The 22,337-nt window shown below is 41.9% G+C and overlaps 1 protein-coding gene and 1 long non-coding RNA gene across 3 annotated transcripts in view; one reads left to right on the plus strand and one right to left on the minus strand.

The window, feature by feature from the left end:
• Positions 1-22,337, plus strand: part of WNT7B (Wnt family member 7B) — a 165,218-nt gene that overhangs the window by 88,943 nt on the left and 53,938 nt on the right. Inside the window, exon 1 of one of the 2 annotated variants that reach the window (XM_053258415.1) lies at positions 14,182-14,213. The exons of the other annotated variant lie outside the window; for it this stretch is intronic. The gene's annotated coding sequence lies outside the window, so the exon portion shown is untranslated. Of the gene's footprint in view, positions 1-14,181; positions 14,214-22,337 lie in introns of those variants that run through there. 2 annotated transcript variants of the gene reach the window in all.
• On the minus strand, positions 19-15,344 carry LOC128328431 (uncharacterized). Its single transcript, XR_008309208.1, has 3 exons — positions 15,145-15,344; positions 8,075-8,193; positions 19-142 (listed from the first exon to the last, which is right to left on the minus strand). It is a non-coding gene; the product is annotated as an uncharacterized LOC128328431 (long non-coding RNA).

The following is a 22,337-nucleotide window of genomic DNA, read 5'->3' on the forward strand; positions in this document are numbered from 1 at the left end:
TATTGCCTTATTTTGTTTCTCATTGTTTTATGTTCTATTAAATTCACATTGTTGATCAAGATTAGCTAGTGTAAACGGTGTTCATATTACGGTAGGATATTTCTGTTGTTCAGTTCTTCAACCCCTCTTCCTGTTCCGCTCCCTAAAGTAAAAATATAAAGTAATTAATAAGTAATGTATTTCACCATTACATTATTCAAAAGCAAAATAAAAAATAAAAAAAATCTGGGGGGTTTGCACAGTCCTGGCTTCTTTTCTTCCAGCCTTTCAGGCAACTTGTTATGTTCCTGTTACTCTAATCCTAATGATAGGGCAGTAGGTAGTCTGGGAGACCAAGAGAGACAGGCAAGCAGGCAGAGACATCTGGGGAGCCAAACAAACAAGGTCAGAGTTTTGCTGTTACTTTGCTGTTACCCAGACCTTACCAGGAAATAGTTATAGCCAGGCTAGGTCTGACGGAGAGGTGGAACTATGATGAGACATAGGAGTAAAATACTACTGTTTCTTCTCTCATTTTTCAGCCTTGAGTGGCTCCCTACGTGGGCACTGGTGCGCAGAGCAGGTTCCTGGTTTGAGTCTAGGCTGATCCTGCCAGTGAGAGATTTGCCAAGTCTGAATCAGCTCTGAGTCATAGTTCCTACCTTGTTGACTAATGGAAGAATAATTTGTTTTTCACAATGTCCGAGGGTACTAGCTGGACAATACAATCTATCCTAGAAGAATAGGAAATCTAGTTACAAATTTTATGACCAATTATAACTGAAAACAGTGACTGATCTATTGGGAAAGATATTAAGGCTGTTCTCACGACCAGAGCTAGGGTTAACCCTCTACAACCCAGGTTGCTCTGCAGCAGTGGGAGCCCTCCCAAGCAGAAGCTCCATCCCTGGGTAGCCCCAGCTGCTTCCAACACTGCTCCCAGGCAACTTGTGGCCATGCTTATCAGAGAGTTGGGGGAAAGAGGGGCCAGGCAGAGCAAAACTGCTGCAAGGCTGAGGGCAGCTGCCCCACTGCTCACATATTGCATTTTGGGATTCTGGAGGACCCAGCACAAGTTTCCCTCTCCGATCAGAGCTGTGGAGCTTGCTGCTACACTGCTTGTATGAGCATGTGAGCAGCAAAGCCCAGAGGAGGCCCGTGTTGCCCCCAGCTCTCTGATAAGTATGGCCGCCAGCTGCCCGGGAGCAGTGTTGGAAGTGTCAGCAGTGCACATGGCCAATGAAGGAGGTAGGTAGGGGTTTGTTCTCCTCCTTCCTCACTTTTTATCCGGGATGATGATGATGATGATGATTCTTTTGCATTTATATCCCGCTCTTCCTCCAAGGAGCCCAGAGCGGTGTACTACATACTTAAGTTTCTCCTCACAACAACCTTGTGAAGTAGGTTAGGCTGAGAGAGAAGTGACTGGCCCAGAGTCATCCAGCGAGTATCATGGCTGAATGGGGATTTGAACTCGGGTCTCCCCCGGTCCTAGTCCACCTAGTCCTAGTTCTAACCACTACACCACGCTGGCTCCTAGATGATCTGGGCTACCCAGGGGTGGAGCTTCTGCTCAGGAAGGTAGGTGCCTGTCTTCCCTTCTGTCTCCCCGCCCCTATTCAGTCATGAGAATGACCTTATTTTCTGGGATACTAGTTTCCTTTACTACACAGGAATGTCCTCAATGTCCTAAATTTACTACACAGGAATGTCCTAAACAGGAATGTCCAAAATGTCCTTGAAAGAATGGGAAACTGGGCTGAAACTAACAAAATGAAGTTTAACAGCAAAAATTGCAAAGTTCCGCACTTAAGCAAAATACAGAATCATATGCACAGATATAAGATGGAAGATACCTAGACCGAGAGTAGTTCATGTGGAAAGGATCTCAGGAATGCAGTCAACCACAAGCTGAACATGAGTCAGCAGCGTGATGCAGGTACAAAAAGGCGAATGCAGTTTTAGGCTGCAGTAACAAAAGGCTTCCAAGTCACAAGAAGTAATAGTTCTATTTTATTCCTCAGTAGCCAGACCTCATGTGCAGTTCTGTATACTGTTCTGAATGTGGCGTTTTAATAAGAACTGAGACAGCCTGAAACAGTTTAGAGGAGGGCAACAAAGATGATCAGGGGTTTGGAAAACGAGTCTTATGAAGAAAGGTTGACGGAACATAGTGTGCTTAGCTTGGAGAACAAAAGACTGAGGAAGAACATGATAGCACTATTCAAATTCCTGAAGGGCCATCACACAGAAGAGGGCTGAGACTTGTCCTTTACTGCCTCCGAGGGCAGGAATAGATGTAATGTGCTTAAGTTACAAGAGGGAAGCTTTTAGCTGAACATTTTCGTTAGAAAACTTCCACTGAAAGAACAGTTTGGCAATGGAGGTAGGGAGTTCTCCCACACGGGTGGGGGGGGGAGAACTTTAGGCGGAGGCTCTTGGAGATGCTCTGTCCCTGGATTTCCTGCATTAAGGATGGGAGCTGGACTAGATGGCCTGCAACCAGAGAAAGGAGAGAAATGGTCCCTCTCCTAACCCCTGCAGTGTTTCCCCAGTGGCTGTGGCTGGTGTCTCCCTTGCATTTCTTTTTAGATTGTGAGCCCTTTTGGGACAGGGAATACTCTCATTTCTTTTTCTGTGTAAACCACTTTGTGAACTTTTGTTGTTGTTGTGAAGTAACATATTGGTATTTGTAATAATGATAACCACCTCAGTGCACTTGAGCCAGGATACCAACTGTAACGTGCCCCCTTTGAGCACATCCTCCTCCTCCACTGCCAAATGCCACCACTGCTGCCCCCTTCACATGGATGTGTGTGCAACTGCTTACGCATCCCCTCTTCTTTGTGGTGGGGTGATATCTGTCGTGCTGTGTCCTCTGTCACATACTGCTGGACATACTTTCTCATTTGAATAGGGAGGAAGTGGAAGAGGAAATGTTAGGAAATATTAGAGATGCTGTAAAGAATTTCTCCAATATGCTGCTGCCTTTCCCTCATTGTCTCATCTGCTTCCTTTCCCTTATAGCCAACCCATCATGTGAAGAAGAAGAAGGTAGTGGTGGTGGTGTAGGAAAAAAAGGGAAGGGAGAGAAGAAGGGCTGTCTCAGAGCAGCTCTTTGCCAAGCAATGGCTGTGCTATTGCTTGTCCAAGAGCTGCTCCAATGGTGGGGGTGGCAGAGGGAGGCAGGTGAGGTAGAAGAGGGCAATGTGGGGGGGGGGAGTATCTTGCCATCTCACCAGTGCCCCAACAAGCCACCACTGGAAGTGATTTCCTGACCTCACCTTATGGAAGGAGTGTCCCCTGTCTAGGGTTCAGATTCTATTATTTATGGCATACAATCCAATTTTTGTGGCAGATGAGAAGGGCCTACTTGTGGAGGCTTTTATGTGAGTGCCGAGCTGGATGGATTGTTCTAGAGGTATATCCAGAGAGGGATGTATGCATGTAGTCCCCAGTTCTGCATGTAGTTATAATAAGTGGAGCCTGTCGTGTGTTAGTGATAATGAAAGGTCCTGTGTGAAGGGAGCCGCCTTCTAGGTTAATGAGAGGGTGGATATCGGAGGGACCTGAGTGCCCTGTAACCCAAACTCTGAATCTTCTTCTGGTTCTCTTTGTTGCCAACTATCAGGAGATATATGGGAATAGGAGAGAAGAGAGAGACAGTGAGTATGTGTGCATACACACACACACCCTCTCACACATGCAATTGTTGTCTGGAGAATCACATCCATGCTGTTTTTTAGCTGCTATGCCACAGACTGAGGCAGTTATGTGAATGTAAACCAGAGCACTCAGAAGTTTGTGCAGATGGGTTTTCACACTTGATTGCATTCATAGCTGCCTCAGCCCTTGGCAGCACAAATGGAAGTCAAAACCAGCTGTTAAAGAGAAATGCCACTACCACATACAGAGGTGGCTGTGTGAATGGGCTTTGGATTCCTATTACATCACCTTAAGAGTGTCCAGTTTGTTTACATCTCATGAAAAAGTTCCCAAGAAAGAAAACGTTCTCTTTCTAATATATCTCAGAAATGCAATCCATGACAGAAGGGCACATGAACTTAGAAATTCGGCTAAGAGTCAGAGCCACAGTTGGGATTGCCCCACCACAGTGCATTGTAGAGCAGGCTTATTTGATTTCCATTTCATCATTATGTGTGCCAACAATGATTTCTTGAAGCCTGAAGTGGAAAACAAAATTGAAAGCATAAAAACATATGCAGATGAAATCTAGAGCCAGAGAGGCTTCTGCCAACTCTCAGCAGTTTATATATGCTCAAAAATATTTACTTAGGAATTCTTAATTAAATAAACCATCCAGTAGTGATATCCTGTTTCAGATGTGTCACAGTGTCACCACAAAATCTGTCAGTGGTTCCTTTTCACAAAGATTCCATTATAGGTTTGGTTGGGTGTTTTTCTTTTCTTTTTTTAAATCGGTCATTGTAGAGTTAGTTTTTAGTGCAGTGTGAAGGGATTTGAGCTGAACAGCTTTTCTCTTAGAGCAATATGGGGGGGGGTTAAGTTCCTTCAGTCCATACCTAGCACATATTGCTTGTCCACAATGATGGAAAGTTTCTGACAGCAGCTAGTACTTCTGCAACAACCCCTGTGTGTAGTAAATAAAACAACATTCCAGGACCCTGTTTTAAAGGACTACTAAGCTGACTTACACTGAATCAGACCACTGGTCCAACTAGCCCAGGATTACCAACCCCAAATGACAGCAGCAGTTCTCTGGGGTCTCAGGCTAGAAACCTTCCTGCCTGAAAATTCTTTCATGTACAGGTGCCAAGGATTGAAGCTGGGGCCCTCTCCATGAGCACAGTCCCTCCCCACACAGCAGCTGCATTTTGGAGCTAGTGTTGACACTAGACTTGGGGAGAATATGCCCCTAAAATATTCTTCCCCTGAAAATCTTCAGAGAATATGAGGGAGGGAAATTGAGGAATTTCTACTGTTTTCCAAAATGCTCATGAGGGTATTTTTCTTCAACACAGCAGGTGACTTTCGGAAATTAAATCCCACCCCCAGCATGCTCCTCATTCAGGAGCAGAAAAGAAATAATAGAGTTCAGCCACCACTGAGGTAGACAGAAACAGTTTCTTGGATTGTTGGTTGCTTTCTATAGAAGGATAAGAGAATCATTCCATAAGCAGCTGATATAACCAAGTTTTATAAGAAACTCTTTGTTTTAGAAAAAAGAGGAATCTCTTTTTTAAGAAAACAGAAGTCTTCATTCACTGGGTCCCACCCCCACCCCAAGTATGCTCCTTAAGGTATTCTGGAGGCCTGATTTCTCTGTTAGTCATGCTCCCAGAGAACCATCTATGAATATGTGAATTATTCCTTTGTGAATAAATCTGTGAGGCAAGAATCTACACATATAATTCGCTAAGACATACAAGTGGCTAATCCCACGCGTGGCAGCTCTCGTGAGATTTCACAAGCGAGGGGAGGGGGAGAGGAAGGTGAGTGGCCAGCGAAAAGAAATGGCAGTGCTGGCTGGCGAGAGAAAGCACTACTTGGAGAGAGGAAGTGAAGCGGCAGCCAGGTCACCCTCCACCCAGCAAGAGGAAGTGCTGCCTGCCGAGAGGAAATGAAGTGGCAGCTAGGCTGGCTACCAGACCGTGAGAGGAAGTGCTGCCTGGCAAGAGGAAGTGGCGGTCAGGCTGCCTGCTGGGCGGCGAAAAAAGTACCCGGAGAAAAGAAGCAAAGCAGTGGCCAGGCTGGCGGTTGGGCGGCGAGAGGAAGTGAGAGGAAGTGGCGTCCAGGGCTGAACCAAGTGGGAAAACAAACTAGGGCTGAAGGGAGGGGGGAGAATGAACTGGGGCTGAAGGGAGGGGGGAGGATGGCTGAAGGGATGGGGGGGAGACACAGGGAGAACTAGGGTCGCAGATGCTCTGTACCAGGTCAGCTAGTTGGCGAATAATTCTCTTTAGCATTCTCCTCCCCTCCAGGTGAAGAATATTAGAAAAGCAAGAACAGTGGTTGGAGAATACTGTCTAGTTGCTACGTATTTGAAAGTTCCTTCTTAGGTGAAGTGTCCCAGGAATGGCAAGGGAAGCAAAATAAAGCTTTGATAATTCTCATGTTTTTCAATAATGTTTCAGAAGAAAAATATTCAAGTAATTTCACTAACTGGTACTCTTGCTCCCAGAAAAATTAGTGCATTGGTTTGTCATTGTGCTGTTAGCATCATATGCCCTCACACTGTCACTGGCAAGGTCTGGGGCTGGTGAAACATTTGATACACTGAGAATACGCATAAGGCCCGAGATCAGAGCTGCCTCCAAATTTTGCCAAAGGTAAAATTTCAAGGTGAATTAGAAGGAATATAAATGGGATTTTGAGGGAAGCAGAAGGGTTTTGATAGGAAAACCTTTCTTATTTATTTCTTATTTATTTCTCATTTATTTATTTTTCAAATTTATATACCACCTGACGGGGCCAGATTATGACACACTGAGACCATAAACTTTGTCAAGCTTAAAAGGCCTCATAGCATTAAAAAGCATTCTAACAAAAATGACAATGACAATAGGAATAAAGTTTTGTTTTTGCATATATTCTTGACAAAGATGCAACAAAAATTGAATAATCTAAACAAAACAGTTATCTTGCAATAAGCCTATTTGCATTAGATATACCTTTAAATGAAAACACATCTTGATTTCTTATTTAGCATTTATGGAAACTTTCAATGTACAGAAACACAAGAGCAGTTACATGGTTCAGCATTACTAAATTGAAGCGGCAATATAACCTGCATTATGGTCTGTCTGCGTATCACATACAATTCAAAACATTTTCTTTTTCCTTTATTTTTCAACCAATTATGAAAAACTTTAAATTGAGTCCTTCTTTTGTATTCAGAGGACCCTCATAATGTGAGGCCCTAAGCTATAGCTTACTTCGCTTGTGCCTAAATCTAGCACTGCCATCTATTATATATCTAGGCAGTTATTCTTGAAGGAGCATCCACTGCATGGAAATGTCAATGCATCTCTGAAGACAAACATTGCACCCCTTCTGTTTTTAAAACCCATTTTTCTCCTTGCTACTTGCCTATTTTAGTAATTTTGTCACTTATTTTGTCACTTTATTTTGTCACTTATTATTGTAATTCAACTATTTCTATTAAAGAGCCGCTTACCACTTTGTGGCAACTGAGGTACACCAGTGTTCCCCAGAGTACATTAGCCTAGTTAGGACTAATTCAATTTTATGATAGCCATATGTAAATGAATGTTTCCTGTGAGGATCACATAAAGTTTGAATGGAAGAAATGCATTTTCAAAAACTCAGTGACGTTGAGAGCTGCAACTTAATAGTGGGAAACATCCAGACTAAGTTAGCCATGATTAAGCCCCATGGAAATTAAATGGGATTCAAGTTAGTCATGACTTATCCAGCCCAGCGACTCCCTGGCACATGTCTATTACATGTATGAACACATGGTAACACAATGTGTTAAAAAACAAAATGAACAGATCCTAACTATGCACACATTACCACATTTAATAAATACAATACACCATTGTATTAGGCACAATTGAATAGTGCAATTGTTAAGTGCTGGTGACAGTAGATTCGCTGCTAGATATAATACAACACACCCCTCCCCTTTATAATACACAGAATGGAATTGATTAAAATTTGGTGACAAAGTCTTGAAATCTTTTAGGTGGTCTCTGAACACACTTCTCCTAATTCTTGGAGTCTCTCACACAGGAGCTATTAGTGATTTGTTTTCTGGTACAGAGGATTGTCCATCAACTTCATCAACTTCATCCTTGAGGTCAAAACTGGAGGCAAGATCAAATTCCTCTACAGTTCCTCTCTTGAGATCAGACCCCCTTCCCTCTTTTCTCATAATATGCATGCTTGAAAGTCTCAAACTCTTCCATTTCTTTCCATCATCTGATATGACAGAATCACCTTGGATTTTATTTGTTTTTGTCCAGAATATCAGAAACATCCATTTCTCACTTTATAAGACAGCTGTACTCTAACAAAGCTGAAATGTTCGCTGTTTTGCACCCCATTTCTGACCCACATACAATTTATATTTGTGTTGCTTCTCCCTTACCCAATTATGAATCTCTACATCCTCATGGTGAGATGGTATGGAAAGCCCTATCAGTTCTTGCTATTGGGTTAGTTTGGTGGTAGCTTTGTGTCCTCTCAGCAGTTCAAAAGGTGATTCTCCTGTAATAGAATAAGACAGATTGGCTCCTTTGAGGGTTGTGATTGCATAGTAGACAGTTGTAAAGTTTCTTTCACCGATTTGTTCATTATTTCCACTAATCCATTCCTTTGAGGATGGTACACGGAAATAGTCTTGTGTTTTATCCCATGGTTATGCAAATATTGCTCAGTTTCAAACGAGGTAAGCTGTGTCCCATTGTCAGTCACTTGTTCTTTAGGAACACCTTCCCTTGCAAAAACTGCAGCCATGAACTGGATCACCTTGTTTGTTAATGGTGTCAGCGGATGAAACTTCTGGCCACCTGGAATAGTAATCCACCATAACTATTACAAATCTTTGTTTTGTGGCTTGGTTATCAAAAGACCCCATTATATCCAGAGCAAGTTTTCCCCAGGGACCTTGGGATACTCTACGGGAGCCAAGCGGGTGGTAAAAGTCCTTTGTGCTTTGTAACATAGAGCTTAAGCTATACAGTGCCTGAATACATTTTCAATGTGTTTGTCCATACCTGGCCACCAGAAAAATTCTCTGATTTGCCTTTTAGTCAAGATCATGCCCAGGTGACCTTTGTGGGCAATTTTGATCACTTTCACTTGTAAGGAGGTTGGCATCACCAAACGATCAGTCCTCAGCACTAACTGACATTTCTCTAACCTTATTACAATTGTATGCCATTTTTTATGCCTTCTACTATCTCTCAGGCATACTATTTTTAGTCCTTTTAGTATTATGTTCTTAATTTTAATTTTTAAGTTCTATGTGTAATACTTTTTTATCTAATCTCACTTTTAACACATAATCACTCTTACATTTTAACATTGACTTAGTATTTTTATATGTATTATTTTATGTTCTTTTATCTAATCTTACCTTTACCATGTAACCACCCCTATACTTTATGCTGGTCTGAGACCATAATAAAGATTGATTGACATTCTTCTTCAGAGATAGTTAGTCTGTGTTGTCAGAGTTTTCTTAAGAATTCTGTCAGTTTAGCATCAAGCTCCTCAATGGTTTTGTCATACACGAAAATGTCATCCTGAAAGTAAATGATGTCAACCATCATTCTAAAAATTGCATGCATCATTCTTTGAAATACTGAAGATACAGAGGCTAATCCAAAGGGAAGTCTTTTGAATTGGAAAAGACCCTCTGGGGTAATGAAAGCTGTGTATTTGTGAGAACTTTTGAGCAGAGGGACTTGGTGACAGGCTGAAGACAAGTCCAAAGTTGTAAACACAGAGGCTTCTTTCAGAGTAAGCAGCATTTTATTGATATTGCGTAAATGGATGACAATCCACTACTCTATTGTAGTTTACATCTCTTAAATCTATGCACATTCAAAGTGTACCATTTGATTTTCATACAAGAACAAAGGGAGAGACCCATTTTGATTAATCAACAGGTTCTATGATGCCAGCATGCTGTAGTCTTGAAAGCTCCTCTTTAAGTGGTTGGCACACTGCTATGGGTATGTTCCTCACTTTGTGTTGTATAGGTATTGCATTTGCCTTCATCTGCATTTTATGTTTGAAGTGTATGGCAGTGCCAGTATCAGCAAAAACATCTGAAAAATCAGCAGTTGTATCAGCCCATGGAGCTATCCATATGTATCAGCTATCCAGCCAATATTGAGGCTTCTTTTTGTAACATGTATATATCTGTATATATCTGTATATATTTATTTACGACCCATGGTCAGCTTACAAATAAACTAGAAATAGTAGAATAAAAGAGATTAACAAGAGGTTAACAGTTGCTAGAAAATAATAAAACATCAATCACATACAGTACCAATCAAAAACTTAACTAGCAATTGCTAACAATAAAATATAAATATAAACTAAAAATGCAGGAAGAACATACACATGAAATAAAAAACTGACGTAACCACATCGCATTAGAGCAAAACTTCGCCACCTTATATGTGATAGATGGAGATTGATTTGCCAGAAGATAAGAAACACAACAATCTTCTGAGCATCCTGAAAAGGGTGCCAGACAAGGAGATATCAGGGAGTGTCTTAACTCTCTGCAAAACAGGCAATGGAGCAATACATGTTGGATGGTTTCAATCTCCCTATAACCACAAGGGCAGATTCTGTCTTCCCTAGGTATACTCTTTATTCTCCCCGCCAGGACAGCCGATGGGAGCATGTCATACTTTGCTCTAAAGAAAGCCCTCAGATAGCGTGGATTTTCTAGGGTATACAGATAAGTAGTGGGACCCCTGACAGCAATGCATAAACCCAGCCTCCTTCTTGAACATTCAGGGATCATGGAAAGCTCGTGTTGATTTTCAATATCCAGGATTCTTTGCTTCAGAGCCTGTAGAGCTTGATTATGGCTCAACAAAACCAGATAATTCATGGAGAATCCCAATGAAAGAATTTTAGCATGGATTGCCTGGGCCCAAGAAGATTAAAAACTATCAGCTAAAATAGCCAAAATCCATCCTTGAGGAAAGAAATTTATCCTAAGCAAAAATGCTAGGATCAACATCCAAGCTCTAGCCTCAATTCTCAGAACACCCAGATCAAATCTCAACATCACAGAAGGAGCACATCTTGGTGCTCTACTGTCCTAAGACATTTATTGCCCTAAGAAATTTATTTTGCACATCTTCCAGGGGTTTATAAGAAGGATAGGGGCCTAACTGCACGCCATACAGTAACTGACTCCTAGAGGCTATTCACGCAATGGGAAGAAATCGGGCTAGTGGAGGCTAGATCAATTTCCTTCCATTGTGAAAACCACCAGGCTCGGCTGCAGGCCCGGTGGTTCTTAAGCGGGTCACCCGCTTAAGTAGCTCGGCAGTTAAACTGAGTTTGCGGAGCGAGTGCTCCGCACACCTGGTTTTTCTGCTCATGAGTTGCCACGGTGTGGCACAGCTCTGCACTGCGGCTACTCACGAGGAGACCCCTGACCAGGAGGCTGAAAAGCAGACTCCCGGCTCGGGGGTCTCTCCAGCATGCCCTTCGCACTTGTGCAGGGCATGCTGGAGCTTCCGGGGGCTGTGCGGCCCCAAACTCCCCAGCCCTGGCCATCTCTGTGACGGAGCCGGCAGTTGTGTGGGTGGCTGCTGCGGCCGCCCAGAGCAGACTGCCTGCTTGTCTGCGGGGCGAGTGGGCTAAGCCCGCTCTCCCCGCAAACCCTCCCCAGGCAGTTCCCACTGATCGTGGGAACCACTTCCTAGCTTTGGCCACAAACAGCTTGAGAGCTGCTCGTATGATCTCCCCTCCTCCAATATAAAAAAACCTCCGTATAGCCAGAGAACGTTTCTGAGCCTTCAGTGTAACGTATTCTATATGAGCCTTCCAGATCCCTCCAGCATGCAAAACCATTCCCAGATATTTATAGGTATAAACCTGCTCAAGCTGATGATTATCTATCGACCATCGTAATAGTCTGGATCTTCTCGCAAATACCATAACCTTCGACTTCTGATAGTTAATGAAGATCTGGTTAGTTCTACAATAGAGAGCCAGACTTTTCAAGGCTCTTCTGAGGCCAATTGGCAATCTAGCCATAATTCATTCATTCATTCGATTTCTATACTGCCCTTCCAAAAATGGCTCATTTTTAATAATGACAGCATCATCCGCATGTGACATGTATATTTTCCCTTCTGCAGTACATCTTTTTATTTCAGAACAGCAGTGAAGTATTTATATCCCCATGGGTGGATGTCTGAAGGCTGTAGGTGCATATCTGATGTAGCGAGTTTCATGTAAAGCAGATGAGAAATGATAAATTAAGCTATCTAAAGTGTGATAGATGCATTTTAGTACTCCTGAAAACAGAATCCAGACATACTAGCCCTTCACATTGTAGCTGGGATTCAAATGCAACTTGATCTAGTGGTTTAGTTGGATCTACAGAATGCTAGTTCTTCAAAACAACAGCGAATATGGAATATAAAGTACCCCCTCTCTCATATTGTGACACCGTGGGCCAAACCACACACAACATTAAACATGTCTTTAGAATACTTGTTTATTTAATAAGGAAATGGATGGAAAGTGGTCCTCTTAGCTTCAAAAATTAGTTGTGAGGTACCTCAATCCAGCTTGTGAATGTGATGTATGGCGGGGAGGCAGTTAACACTTCTCCCCTGTGCAATTTTTACCCTGCCAGATCATCCCCTACCCACACAACAGTTTATGCCTGAAACAGCAGTGAACAGGAAATGACTGCTTTTGAGGCAAATTGCCACTTCAGTGGGGGAATTAATTTTGGGATGAAAATTTCACTGGAGTAAAGCATTCACACCCTCTTTGCCATGCATCATATTCCTGGATTGGATCGAGGTCCCTCATGATTAATTTTTGCAGATCAAAGGACCACTTCTGCATTAAGCATGTCTTCTAAAGACATGCTTAATGTGTTGAATGCCTGGCCCTTAATACAGTCAGATACAATTAGGGATCAAATGAGTATATCCCTTGTAGTATGAGTTTATTTATACCTCATATGCATGTTTAATTCTAGAATTCTTTTAAAAACCCTTTGGTTTAAGAGAAGGGTTAAGTTTCTTACAAATTCAGTCATGCACCAAAAAGCATGAAGATTGTAAGTTAAGGTGCCCTTCCTAACTTGCTTGCCATGTAAACATGGTTTACAGTCTCACATATTGTGCTCATTTACAATTTAGCATCACCCACACTTTCCCTTGGCCTTTCTGACCCATTCTTCTTCTTCTAAAGGTTGGGGCAACAGTAATGCTTGGGACACTTCCAGACTGCAAAGCAAAAACTGTGCAGCCTGAACAGCTTTCCTGCAAGTTGGAAGGAAAATCTTACTCAGTTTCTAGATGCTCCTGCAGGTGCAGGTCTTCTTTCCCAGTGTAAGCTCATGGGCTGATCACACAGTCAGAAGGGATCTTGGGCAATTTCATAGCGCCATCTGCTGGCCTTTTGCCAGCAATCCATGATGAAAATTAAACAACTTTTAAAGTAGTTTAAAACATGTCATATGCAAATTCATGCTACAACAGGTCACACATGAACCCACAGCACACCATTGCACTCACTGCAGCACATTGCACACAAATGCACAGTGCAACAGGCTACACACAAAGCTGCACCAAAACATACTGCATGCAGCAGAAGTGAGAATGGTGACACATACAGTATGCCAGTTCTCTGACATTGGCAGAGGCAGTCACCTAATAGATTGGATGCTATTACAGATCCATTAGTTATGGAATGTGAACTCTCTGGGGAAGTGGGGAAGAGAAGGGAGGAAATGGAATGGACAGGTAGGAAAAGCCAGATGAGTAGTTTTAGGGAGAAGCAGTGGCGGTTTGGTGGGTCTATGGAATATATTTGAAATTTATGCTTACAGAAACACACACTTGCACACAAACAGAAACATGCACATGCAATAGAAACACATGCACACAAACAGAAACACACACACACACACACACACACACCACATTCATGCAACACAATTACACATATGTACATGCAGCACAATCACAACACACAAATACATGCACCATACATGCAGAAACATGCACACACATATATACAATACAAATACATGAAAAAACACAAACACATGTACATGCACACAACAAAAACAGATTCATAAAAAAACATACAAACACATGCACACAGCACACACACAAATGTATGCACACAGAAATACAGGCACACATGACAAAATCATATGTGCACACGTACACACATGCAAACATGTATATACACATACCTGTATGTATCCATACATACATGCAAAACAAGCACCTGTATGCATGCAAATGTTTGTGCGCATCCGTAAGCACATGGAAACACACACACACACACACACACACACACGCAAGTGCGTCTATGCACATACAGAAACACACCCACATGCATATACAGGGGCGTAACTATAATAGGGCAAGGGGAGACCATTGTCTGGGGGCCCACTGCCTTGGGATGGGCCCAGAGGCAAGTCACATGACTGACTCCCCCAGCCGCACACCTGCCCGGGCTACCTTCGGTTGTTTTCATCCTCCGAAACTGATGTGAGTATTAAGACCTGGAGCTAGCAGAACAGCATGTTTTTCTCTAGTACCATTAACTGACTTGCATCGTCCACAGTTTACAAAACCTTTTAAACAATAATTTAGGATGATGTTCTATTGTGGCACATAGGAGATAGATAGATAGATAGATAGATAGATAGATAGATAGATAGATAGATACATACATACATACATACATACATACATACCACTATTCAGTTATTGTTACCACTATTGTTACCACTATTCAGCCTCATTTAAGATTTCTTTACTTCATAAGCTGAGCTTCAGTAAGTGGGGGACCCATTTTAAAATCTTGTCTCTGGGCTCACTACAACCTTGCTATGCCCCTGTGCATATAATCACACACACACACACACACACACACACACACACACACACACACACACCCCAAACAAGCAAACCTGTACAGAAACAAATACATGCAACTTAACACCACACAAAGACATGCATGAACACAGAGACAGGCACACAATGCAAAGATACGTACATGCATACACAAAAGCTCTCTGTCACACACACACGTAGTTAGCTGTGTAGATGTGTAGAAATAAAACTACATAGGATATATTAGCTCAAGTCTCTTTCTGTTCATAAGGACTTCCTTCTGAGTAAGTCTGCATAGAATTGCAGCATCCTTTTTCTCTCTTCTCTGTTAGGCAGAGAGTGACTCTCTCAGCCTCAAAATTACCTCAAAGTTACCAGAGCTTGTCTGATGCCCATCCCCCACAGTCAGAATGCTTACAGGAAAATTGATCTCAAAAGAAGATATCATAGATCACTTTAATTGCATCTATTCGATAAATGTATATATAAGATATATAAATGTATAAAGTGGGCCACTTTAATTAAACCTATTTTGTTAAAACAAAACCAGAAATCCACACTGGTTTACATAGTACATAGTTACCTGCCAATGGAAGCCGGAAGTGTGTGTGCTGCCTCTGCCTTTGCCCATCCTGAAATCACATTGCTGTGCCTGGTGATGGTGTGTGTGTGTGGTGATGCTGTGCCTGGTGTGGGAGACTCCATCCAACGCGATGAGCGAATCTCAACAAAATTCCATCTATTACCTGTTCACAATGCCCAGCCTATTCCACAATTTCAGCTTGCCAGCTCCTTTCTCTTGTCACTTAGACTTCGGGGCAGGGAAGTCTTTGTTTTTACAGTGGAAAAATTCCATAGGTCAGTCAGTGATCTTCACTATTTTTCAAATGAGGGATATTTTGGCAAGCAATCTTCACTGAGAGCCAATTCCCATCTTCATGCAGTGTTGTGCTTTTCCCAGTGTGTGTGTGTGTGGGAGGGGGGGGACTTTAGGAGCAACAGAGCCCCGTCAAACCTAGTGCCATCTTGGAAGGTGTGCATGAAGTGTTGCGAAATGTAGTCCAAAGTTCTGTGTGTACCCAAGATAATATTGTACATTCTGTAGTATATCACAGAGAATATTGTAAGACTACTATAATGCAGAATATACTACAACTTTTAAAAAATATATAAAATATATTTCTTTCACTGTCTCTTTAGAATCTGCACTAAAGGTTATACTGGTGCGGGTATTGGATTTCCAACACTGTACTGATAAATTTCATTTTTAACAAACCACAAAAATTTGATGGTAAAAAAACCTCCGCCTGTTTAAGACTAGAGTTAAGACTATGTCATTTTGGCTCAGGCTCCACAAGGCCAAGAAACTGCAATTTAAGGCTGATGCCTTAGCAGGCATGCTATGTGATCAGTAAAGATTTTGTGCAATGTCACATATTGTGCTTGTTTACAACGTGCCCTCTGGGCACCCACATGGACAATGAGGGCACCCTTGCTGGTGCCAGGCACTCTGTCTTCCCCATCTTGAGTTGGGTCTCAAAGACCAAAGAAAGGTATAGATGCATAGAGGGCAAGTTGTAAGTGAGCAGAACTGGTAACATTGCACATCATTACACATGGTATGTCTATTAAAGCATCAGCCTTAAGTATCAATTTTGCAGCTTTGTGGAGCTTGAGCCAAAATGAGATATCCTTAATTCTTGTCTTAAAGCGGCAGGTGTGACCATCAAATAAAAGAATGGACCTTTATTTTTAATTATTGTTCTAATATAGTTCCTAAAGTGTCATACAATTTTTAGAAGAAAATTCAACCCAGACTATGCCCTTAAGCCACTATAGATTCAGGGCCCAACTACATGTTACATTATCATTGTAGCTGGCTTTGTGGAAATTCAAAATGCTCTACCCAAAGTTGTTGTTGGCTCTGGGAGGAGCGTTCCCATATTGGAACTTTCTTTACAAGGAACTTTGTGGGAGTGTTTTTGTCAGGATTGTGGAGAAAGAGTTCAATAATGCGGCTGAAATTAAAGAGTTCAGAATTCAGATTCAGATCTTTATTATGTCCATTGATCAGAACATCAGAATTAAACCCATCAGCATCCATCGACCATCAATTTGAAGCTATCACCCTTATAAGTAAATCTGGAAAATAAGAAACCTATATAAACACTTAATTGCTTGCTTAACTATCACCATCAGCTATAACAGGAAGCTTTTACCTTTTCCTGACACATTTTGTGTGCAGTGGCACAAAATCTAGCAATACGTGCATACATGTACATTTTTTACTGAGAGGAGATATAAAATTCTTCTGACCTATCCAGTAAGTAAGATAAAAAGGGACTACTAATTTACTATGTAAATTGCAATAAAACACATTTAAGTAAAATGTACCCCATAGTCTCTACTTCCCCCAAGCCAAATGGGTATTTATGTAAATAATATGGAGTTCTTGTATATATGCCCGCCAGCCACGCTGATGGAAAAATGTTAAATCGAGCTAAGGTAAATGCTCTTTTTGTTGTTTTGGGATTGTCAGAGTCAATCCCAAATCAGCTGGTTTTAAGGCAAACGATACCCACCAACTCAGTTCAGTAAAGCAATTGAATTTAAAAGAACAAGTTAGGCAATGCATAACTTGTCCTTTTTATTTTAGTGGAACTACTTTGAGTAATTGTCCTCATCATGTAGGCCACTATTTTTATTACTACCTTTTATATTCTGTCTTATGGCCACAAGACCTCCAAGGCAACTAACTCTCACTTAAATGAATAGCTCTGTATCTCTTCTCATCTCAGGCCAATGCACTATCACAGTGTAAAAGAATTACAGTGCATCACACAAAATGTCTTGATAAAACACAGCATTCAGGATTTCCTGTGATAAAAAAAAGGATATTGCACCATGAGGAAAGATTAAATGGGCAGCGATGCCAAAATACAGCATGTTAATCTGTTTTTCAGCCGTTATAAAGCAAAATACTCTCAAATCCATCTACAGATGTAGCTCACAATCTGCCAAGACCCAAATGTGCAACATATCCCATTAGAATGTGTGACAAACAACATGAGGAAGCCCACAAGGAACAGCTTAAGAGGAAGCCTGAAATTCTGTTGGGCACATTTATTTAATATAAATAAAGAATTATCCAAACCTCAGTCTCATGACTCAGCATTTCTGCTGGCAATAATTTATGGCAAACATTTAGGAGTTGGCTAAAACCAGAGCTGCAGGATATAATCGTAAGATTGTGCTGAAAGGGGATGAATTTATTTTATTTTTTAAATAGTAACCAGTTTTCTTTCTTTTTAAATGAAAGGAATTAAAATGGCTTACATTTTAAAATATTTGGTTGACGTTTTCCACCTCTAGAAGAATCCAAAGCTAGAAAAAGTGAACAGTTTTGTAGGCTGTTGCAGGACAGGCATGGTGAAATGATGTCAGATTGCAATAGAGCAGGCTTGAGCTGGACATTGGCAAACCTCTGATTGGATATTGACAAACCTTTGTAAGACCAGATGGATGAAAGGAATGAGTCCAAGGAATGTGTGAAATCCCTGGAATTGTGTGAAAAGTATAAGGGAATTGGGCATTACAAAGATTGAACTCGATGTAGAGTTGTCATGAAATACCACCTAAAGCAAAATGTGATGTGAATTTGGAGGAATCCAAAGAATTTTTAATTCTAAGACTAGAAAAATTTATCAGGATAGCATCCATCTATTTATCAGGATAGTTAGTCTCATTGATTTCAATTTATTTTATTTTTATTTTTATTTATTTTATTATTTTTATTTTTAATTTTATTTTATTATACATTTCTATACTGCCCCATACCCCCCAAAAAAGTCCCTGGGCAGTTCATAATGGTGCTTAGTCATGACTAACTAGTCTGGATGCTGTTCTCAGAGTGTGGGTGGCCTGAACATCTTTCAGTCATCATTGGGATTTCAGCTACAGTGAAATTGGAAGATAGATGGGTTTCAACAGAACTAGTGGAATTTCTCTGGAAGGTTTTGCACTTTCCCAGTTTCTGTTATTGGAGTTCTTGATACAAAATCTGAAACAAACACGAGTTTTTCTGGACACTTGGAGGGAAGGCAAGAGTTTCTATAAGACTTTTTCTTGTAAAACATATGTATCCCTTGAATATACCACATCTCACAACCCTAAATTGCAAGCCTTTCTAATTAGGAATGCTGTGATAACCTGCTAGCTTAAATGTCAGATGCAAAAATTGTTGTTTCTTTGGTACAGACAACTACCTCAATTGGTATGTCTGATTATTTCAGGTTACTTTTCTTTGTGGGGGTGGGGCGGGGAAGGAAATCTAGATGAGCACATGAAGCTAGATGTGTAAACTCTTGTGCATGCTAGTCAGAGAAGCTGCAAGAACACTGAAGTGCAGGTGTTTATTAGCATCAGATGCATGTCAAATACCAAATAGCTCAATACTAATCCTGTTGCTTGTTGACACCAAATACTGTCAGATATCAACTGACAAAAAATTTTAAAATCGTATTATAGAATGTGAAATAAATAAAATGTCCTGTGAATATACATCTGAAGAATTTTTGTTCTCTTTGGTTTGTTTAAATTTTAGGGTTTTCTGCAACATAACCACATAATTGGAAGCACATGGCTTATAAATGCTTCAATTATTTTCATGTTGTTTGATAATTTATTTGTTTAAAACATTGATACCCCATCATTCCACCTTTTAAAAGGTACTCATAGCAGTCATAAAAATCATACCCAAATATAAAAAACATATTCAACTAAATAAATCGAACAGAGCAAAATTAAATTGTAGACATCAACAGAACATAAACAGGATAGTACAATAGCAAATTAAATGCTATAATGTTGGTATACTATGCTTATCCACCTTAAAAATGTATCTCAGAATCTTTATGACCTGTCTCCTAAAAGAGAGGAGGTCAGAAGGACCTGACTGTTGAAGATAGTTCCACAAACTGGAGGTCACTACTGAGAAGGGCCATTTCCTGGTGCCCAATAGTTTAGCCTACCAGTAGTGACAGAGCAAGGCCTTAGAAGATGACACAGAACATAGGAAGTTGCCTTATGCCGAGTCAGACCATTGGTCCATCTAGCTCAGTATTGTCTACCCAGACTGGCAGTGGCTTCTCCAAGGTTAAAGGCAGGAGTCTCTCTCAGCCCTGTCTTGGAGATGCTGCTAGGAAAGGAACTTGACCTTCTGCATACATGCATGTACAGCAGCTCTTCCCAGAGGAGCTCCATCCCTTATCTTACAGAGCTCACATATGTAGTCTCCCATTCAAATGCAAGCCAGAGTGGACCCTGCTTAGCAAAGGGGACAATTCATGCTTGCTACCACAAGAATAGCTCTCCTCCCTAAGTAGTCAAGGTGGCTATTCTGACGATTAGGAAAAATCGGGCTAGGAAAGCCTAGCCTGATTTTTCCCGATTGCCAGAACCACCGGGCTCGGTTGCGAGCCCGTTGGTTCTAGAGCGGGTAATCTGCTCAAGAACTCCTGGTTTTAAAAATTGTGAGTAGCCGCAGTGCGGCTTCCTGCTGCGCCTACTCATGAGTAGACCCCGGAGGGGAGGCAAAAAGCTGCCTCCCGGCTCCGGGGATCTCGCCACCATGCCCTGCGTGCTCGTGCAGGGCATGCTGGAGCTTGCAGGGGCCAATCGGCCCCCACTCCCCCCAGCCCCCACCGTCTCCATCTCAGAGCCGGCAATCATGTGGGTGGCCGATGCGGCCACCCAGGGCTCCCTCCCTGCTTGTGAGTGGGAAGAGCGGGCTTAGCCCGCTCTTCCCACTCAACTGCAACAAACCGGGTCTCAGGGATCGTGAGACCTGGTCCAAGCAATTCATGAGGCTATTTACACATGCGTGCAAAACCGTGCTCAGCCCAGTTTTGCATGTGCATGTGAATCACTGGGATTGGGCCCAATCCCAGTGGATACATGGCAAACCCACCTAAGTAGCCTCCCATTAAAACGAGGTTAAGGGAGTGAGCACTCCCTTACCCTCCTTTTTCTGATTGTGTGTCAGCAGCTGCGGCTGAGTGGAGGGGAGTGGGGAGTGGAGAGGAGATTCCCATAATGTTTGGGGAGTGGAGGGGAGATTCCCATAATGCCCCATGCACTTGTGTGATGCGTTATTGGAGCTCCAAGCGGGTGGGACACTGTACAGCGGTGCTTCCATGCACCCTGATCACTGGAGCTGACCAGTCTTGGGGAAAGGTAGCAGATCGTCTGTGGGGAAGGTAAGGTAACCTGTGGGGAAGGGAAGGTAACCTTCCCTGCAGACCTCCCTGGAGCTCTTTTCACCGATTGTGAGAAGAGCTCCATTAGAGAGCAGGAGAGACTTCAGGTACCCTGATCCCAAACCAGAACCTGAATTGTGCACAGAAACCAGCTAGCAGCCAGTGGAGTTGTCTAGGAACAGATGCTTGATCTCTGTCTATTGAGCTTGGAAAAGTTTGCATTTGAAGTCACACACTTGCACTTTGGGTAAACTAAACGTGGATTGCTGGACCATATGAGAATCAAACACCATGCACATATTATTAAGTACAACCAAATTCTCTGACAGATCGCTGCCTTGTCTGTGGTATCATCAAGGCTATGTCTTGCCTCAGGGCTGTACAACTTTGGCTCTCCAGATGTTTTGGGGGCTACAACTCCCATCATCCTCAGCCACAGTGGCCAATAGTGAGAGATGATGGGAAAGTCAGTTCTACATCTGCAGGAGGGCCAAAGTTGTTTAGCCCAGTCTTGCCTGAATCTCTGCATTCCATTGTGGTTTTGTGCATGAGCCATCATGAAGTGTACTTTGCTGGCATTCACTGTTAAGTGAGTTAATCAGCAAATATTATTTTTGTATTATGTTAATCACTGAGAAGGGCATTGCAATAATGCTTTGTACAGGGGCTGCTACACTTTAGAATATAATCTCAATTGCTTGTAACAAAGTCACAGCATTTATTCTCCCTCTGATCATGGAAATTATACAGAAGGTTGAGAATTGGAAGTGTGCTGCGGTGTAGAAAGCTATTACTAGCATAGAGGCTAAGACATGCTGTGGGAGTTCTGTAACTGGAGCTCCTGACAGCTTTTTCCTTTTTGAAAAGTAGCTGCAGGAGGGGGGATTTGGGTTGGAGTTGTGATGCACCCTGCACCCATCCCCCCAGAGCTGCTATTAACTGCAGAAGGGAAAACTTAGAGGTACAAAAATGATGATATTAAACCTGGAGCAGAATGGGGTAGTAGCAATGCTGAGATGGTAGAACTGGCAGACTGATAGCCATAGGGCGTGAAGGCCAACAGGTATGCTGCGAGAGCCATCATATGTTAATGTGAAATAGCAAAAGCCTAAATTCATTCATCCATTCATCCATTCATTCATATTTATATACTGCCTGATATGTGTATTTCTAGGTGGTGTACACAATTTAAAACAAAACAAATATAAAACAGAGTAAAAAAATAGTTAAAACAATTTCACGGAATAAAAAAAGTTGAAACAATTTCATGGGATAAAATCAATTAAACAATTTAAAATTAATTTCAGTTAAAAGCCTGAGAAAACAGGTGTGTCTTGAGGGTCTTTTAAAAAGCAATAAGAGAATGAGACGCTCTTATTTTGACAGAGAGCATATTCCAAAGCCCTGGGGCAGCCACAGAGAAGGCCTGGTCATGAGTTGCAACCACCAAACAAGCTGGTGGCAACCATAATCGGACCTCCCCTGATTATCTTAATAGGCGGCAGAGTTCATTACAAAG

The sequence above is a fragment of the Hemicordylus capensis genome, chromosome 5, assembly GCF_027244095.1.
Source record: "Hemicordylus capensis ecotype Gifberg chromosome 5, rHemCap1.1.pri, whole genome shotgun sequence".
In the NCBI taxonomy this organism is placed as follows: Eukaryota; Metazoa; Chordata; class Lepidosauria; order Squamata; family Cordylidae; genus Hemicordylus; species Hemicordylus capensis.